The sequence below is a fragment of the Cyprinodon variegatus genome, unplaced genomic scaffold (genome assembly GCF_000732505.1).
Source record: "Cyprinodon variegatus isolate N-32 unplaced genomic scaffold, C_variegatus-1.0 Scaffold2425, whole genome shotgun sequence".
In the NCBI taxonomy this organism is placed as follows: domain Eukaryota; kingdom Metazoa; phylum Chordata; class Actinopteri; order Cyprinodontiformes; family Cyprinodontidae; genus Cyprinodon; species Cyprinodon variegatus.
Window position 1 is genome coordinate 22099 of NW_015152878.1, and position 5901 is coordinate 27999.

General features: G+C 34.8%; 1 long non-coding RNA gene across 1 annotated transcript; it reads left to right on the forward strand.

Moving 5' to 3' along the window:
* Nucleotides 1-2190: 2190 nt before the first annotated feature.
* On the forward strand, nucleotides 2191-2924 carry LOC107080864. Its single transcript, XR_001480993.1, has 3 exons — nucleotides 2191-2225; nucleotides 2348-2453; nucleotides 2819-2924. It is a non-coding gene; the product is annotated as an uncharacterized LOC107080864 (long non-coding RNA).
* Nucleotides 2925-5901: the final 2977 nt, after the last annotated feature.

A 5901-nucleotide genomic window follows, 5' to 3' on the forward strand; every position in this document is an offset into this window, starting at 1 on the left:
TTGACCGTTTGCTTTATAATCTAAATCAGTATGTCACATCATGTACGTTCCAATCTGTTGTGAGTGACTACATGAGCCTCTGGACAGGATTAAAACACCAAAGCTTATTCCTGGATTCCGTGTGCATTTTTGATCAAAGACGGCAGCGCGTCATACGCATACAGGACTCTATTTCCACCTCTCAGGCAACAAGGATTGCTAAGGAGTCGCTACATTAACAGTTTATTGAAAAAAACACTTGAGCTTAGACAAAAACAACTGGTTTATCAGCTGGGAAAATCCAGCGGTCTGGTGAACTGGAAGCGGAATCTCTAGGAAGAGATCAGAGTGGTGAGTTCAAGGTCCGTGGGAAAATAGGCCGATATTTGCTGGAGGGCAGACAGGCAGACTGTGGTGGTCCAGAGGAGCAGTGGAGCAGACTGTCACTTGTTTTCCTGAAGTGGACAGCGGTCTGATAAGATGAATTGTTTCCTTTTTCTCAGCGTGACGAGAGGGTTCCTTCCAAGGCTAGAAGGACCAGGCTTATCCAGTGGATCTGTAGAAATCCTGCCAGAGATTCACAAGAGAGAAACTTGGTTAGCACTTGAGAGCTCAGCAAAACTCAAAGGGGCTAGAGTACCCAATACTTGCAAACACTCTAGTGGAGATGGTGACAGTCTGCTGCTCATATACTCCTCAGACGTTGATGAAGAACGATCTGCAGGTGTGAGTAGTTGAGAGCAAGAAGAGGCGCTCCAGGCCAACAGAGGAACAATGGCACCATCTGGTGGATGCACGGAGACACTGAAAAATAACAAAAAACAACCCCCACAAACTGGAATCCTAACAGAAATATGGAAAACTCTTCTATCTATCAGTTTTATCTCTGTTACACAAAATACATTTGGAGATTAAGACCAATGTAATAACCAGATATGATTTGTAAAGCTCTGATTCATAACTATCAATGTGTTCAAGCAGCAGTGACCTGTGGATGACTTTAATGGAAAAGTTTTATTCACTACATGTTTAATTTGACAAACAGACCAAATTCTTCTTCAGCATTTATTCAACTTTAATGTATCATTGAAATTATTATAACAATATTTCATAACAAGCTACTGTATTTAAATGCAGCTGAAGTAAGAAAGAAAAAAAAACTTGAAGAAATGTGTAACATTGGAGGACTTCAACCATACACGGATTACAGTTGTAAGGTCCGTCCGATCTACAACAATCCTTTCAAGGTTTTCAAGGACGAAGTAGTTCATGGCAAGACTGAGCCTGGAAGTGAGTAACTTATCAATATATGTTGTGAAATATTAATGCAGTTTTTTAAATACTCACAGCTTTAAAATGACTTAGTAAAACTTTGATATTCATTTGTATGTCATGTTGCGATTGACCGGAAGTACATCCATGTTTTTTCCTAGGAAATCCAACCATTCTTTAAAAATCTAAATAATACATGTAGTTTTTAGATTCTGTGGGACATAATAAATCACTCATAAGGAAGCTATTATTTTTAAACATTTTGAGTTTGCTAAGGGTTTAATTATTGTTGTTTTGAAAAATCCTAATTCTTTCATTAGGTTTTATAGTCATGCATATAGCAAATTACAGTATGTTAATAATTTTGAATAAAAAAAATTGATTAAAATTAGAAAACTGCTAATAATGATTTATGAATCAGTTTATTAGATGATGGAGTCTACATTTACAGCACAATTAGACGTAGGTGCCAGAATCATACCTGCTCTGTCATTCTGTGCTGCTGTTCTTACAAATCTTAACACATTCTCTTTTTCATGTTTTGGTTTGCTTACATAATTTTATCTATGTTTCCTAATATGTGTCCTTTCTCTTCCTCCAACAGTACCTGATAAAACTAAAAACCTGGACGTTTCTTATCCAGAGAACAATAAGATCGTAGTGAAATGTGATTCTGTTGTATTTAGAGGACCAAAAACTAAATACGTTGCTAAGCTTGTCGGGGTCCCTCACCACCAAAAGACAAATGAAAAAAGCTGTGAATTTGAATTCGAAGATCTGAACTACTTAACATCCTACAGAATAAAGGTTTGTATAAACCTGAGCAGGTTTCATGGGTAAAAACTTTAATTGCTTCCCTGTAACTTTTTCCTGAATGCTGTGGATCCTAATTATAAACATTTTGTCATTAAAGGTGATAACTGACAACGGACACCTTAGTAGCGAGCCTGTGGAAATAGAAGCTAAAACTCTCTGTGGGTGTTGACTGAAAGAGAAAAAATAATCTTAAATGATGCTGAACACCAAACACAGCTTAACTCTGTACAACGTGTACATTAATGTGTCTGCTTTAACCTCTCTGTTATATTTTACACAGACAATGATAAAGCCCTTATTGGCTGTTTGGTCGTCCTCATCTGTGCAGTGGCATTTCTCATCTGTGGAATGGCTTTCTTCATCAGGAAGAGGAGAAAAAGCAGACAGTAAAACATATTCAGCTAATCTGCTTGTTGAATTTATTATTGTATTACTTTCATCTACATACAGATGTGCTACAGTTCATAAACCCTACCATTAAAATCAGAAAAAATTCATAAGCCATGTAAAATAAAATTAAATTGACAAAACTAATAAATAAAAGTATTAAAAAGGATGATCATACTGATATTGAATAGATTTTTTTTCCAACCAAATTGTCATGTAGTATTTTTTTATTTATTATTTATTTTTTTTTCGTTTGATGTTATTTGAATTACCTGTGTGAATTTATCATTTTCTTTAATGGGAGGGTTTATAAACTTTAAAGCAAAACTGTATAATCCTCTGACCTGATTGCTTTTCCCCACAGTGCTGTTAATGAAGAAGGGCTGCTAGCCATGACAGCAAGTAAGTCAAGTGGAGTAAGAGGATAACAATAAACTGTATTCTTACTGTTAGGCCTTGGTTAGAGCACCACATAACGTATAAACTGAGATTATCTAGAATTAATACAGTGAGTTAATTTTAATATCAGAACAAAGCCAAAAATAAAGCATGTTGCTTTATTCCTGCAGTGATGAGATCTTTCCTGTTCCTTGTTACAGCCTATGCTAACATGCCAACTCCCCGCTACAACCAAAGTGATCACTGATGGCGGTCTGATGGAGCTGCAGATGAAGACCCAATTTAATGTGTTGTTATATCTGAGAACTTAAACCCAGGGCCATACGCAGGACCCAAAGAATACTGAGGCCAAGAGTCAGTCACTTCTAGGTGGTTTCAGCGGCGTGCTTCCCAGAAACTGCCCCATCATTTAAATCTGTCCATATTCTGAATCTTAAGGAGCAAAAGCAGCATCATTGTGACTTTTGAATAAACTAGTCGGTACATTCCTCTGTTCCTCTTTCCCTGCCAGATATTTCAGGCATTATAAACTTGATTTTAATGTCATCTTTATTTTGAATCTTCTGTCTAAGTGGTTAGAAATGTGTCACAAATGTTCTTCAGATTTATTTCAGTATGTAAAATAGACACCCAGACCTTATTATATTATTATGTTGAAAATAGTGCCTAACCTGTTCACTCTTGTTATGGAAAGCCAGCTTTTGAACATATTTCTATTTTAATCTTAAGCAATACTTCAATTATCATGCAATAAATGTTTGACTTAAAATGCAAACAGTTCAGGTGCAGCATTTTCCTTTTCTAGTACTTGATCTCCTTCTATGTATCTCTCTCCTCACTGCTCTTCATCGACAATTTGTTTTTTTCCCTCTGTGGTTTCAATGAATCTTGACTGTAGTTCTGTCATCACATTATGGCAATGTGGATTTAAATAAAGACATTATACATCAATAAACATTAAGACATTAAGTTTTCTTATAACTTATTAGAGATTCAGCTACACTATTTGGTCCAAAAACATATTTTATAATAAAGCCCTTCACTTTTTTTTTAGCCTTTTATTTTTCATGTGCAGAACAAGCCACACTGATTTACAAATTAACATTTAACTGGAAACCAAGAGCAAGCTGTGAGACCAGCACAGATCATTACCACCAGTGCTCTATCGGTGTGGTTTTCTTCTTTTCCTGTTCCACATCATAGAATGAAAGCATTTTTTAAGTCTTCTGCATGTAGAATTTTTCATTAGATGTAATGTTCAGACGGTTGACACTCTTGGATATGGCAGGCTTTACCTTGCTGATATGGACTGTCAGCAGTACTCTGGCTCTTGGTGAGTTATTATATTGAACTGTAACCAAAAAGTGAGTGTGTTGTGTAAGAAAAATAGTAATATTTCAGTCATTTTACTGAGTAACAGATGTTAATCCTGTTCATCTGTTAGGAAATGTTAAATAGGCTACATGTTTTACCACAACTCTTGCCTTTAAAGCGTGTTTTCTTATTTGCAGACAGTTTTTTTTTAGATATTAATTCTTATTTTTATTTTTTTATTTTTTACAATTCTAAAAACAATATATTAAAAAAAAAAAAACAGAGAAAGAGACCTCCGCATTTTAGCTTATTTCTTCGAATTACAATGTTAAATAATTATTTTTAAAAATCCTAAATAAGGATCATAACAGAAAAAGTTTAAATTTTTTATTCATATATCTATAAATAAAAATGTCAACATGTTTCCCTTTAGATATGTTTTACATAAAAACTGTAAATTTAAGGTTAATTAATCCGTCACATCATAGTTTCTCTCATTGTATAACGTAGGAGACATTTTAATATCATGTATCAGCATCATGATTACGGGAGGCTGGTAGACCGCTTTGTGTCACGGTGTGGAAAAATCATCTGTTCCTGAATGTGAATAAAACAGGTGATAGTTAAGGTTGCATAATTTCTTTGGTTGGAACACAGAATGTCTTCTTTAGAAAAATATACCAATAAAGGTTTCAGTCTGGTTTGTTTTAAAGAAGTTTATAGACTTTTGTCCAAAACGGGACCTGCCGTATTCTGACAGCAAGCCCGACTGCTAAAAATTATTAACTTGGTATAAAATAAAGTTTTGAGGCAGGCTATGACAAAGACAATTAATAGATAAAGGTTAAAATCTATAGAAAATGTTTCTATGAAAAAAACAATACTTTCTTACGGGGAAACAGAAAATAGTCTTTTCAGGTAAATAATGCTTCTAAGTGGTAAGAAGCGTCTGAGAAATGCCTCAAACTACAAGATGATCGAGACCACATAAAGAAAGCTGGAGGAGCTGACTTTAAAAGTCATCAATCGAACCAATAAATATGATGGTTGTTATTTATTGGTGGTTTATTTCATCTGTACAGGCCATCTATGGCTCTTTTCAAAATTTCTATTAACTTCCTCTTAATGAGGAAAGAAGCTTTTCTGCATTAATATCTGCTATCCAGCTGCATTTATGCTACAAACAGCAACCAATAAAAATGGCAGGTCTCTACACTTTCCAGCTTCAGTTGTGCTGCATTCTGATTTTTTTTAGCCAACAGTAAGTACAACTGTTGAATTGTTTTTATTATCGCTGTATTTCTTTTGAACAACTTAAACTAAAGGCAGTTTTATCAGACAAAAAAAAAAAAATGGCCACCACAGCATTTCTCAAAGTTTGTACAACAGATAGGTTGAGAGCTGAAATATTTCAGGTGTTCACGACTTATAGCAACAAGTAATAAACTTAGTGACCAGTTTAAGATATATCAGCTAAACATGAATCTAAAAAAAACAAATGAAAAAGGACCATACGAGTAACTCTATAAAAATGCTTTTCTTTTATTATCACTCTAAAACTCGATCTAACTTCTCCAGTTTAATCTGTCAGGTTTGCAGTGGGGTTTGTGCCTATCTCCAGCAGTCTATGTATTAACTTCAGTCATGCTTTATTTTTGACTGTGAGAGGACGTTGGAGTACCTGTAGAGACTAGGGGTGTAAATAATAATCGTTTTGTATCGATACAAAACGAT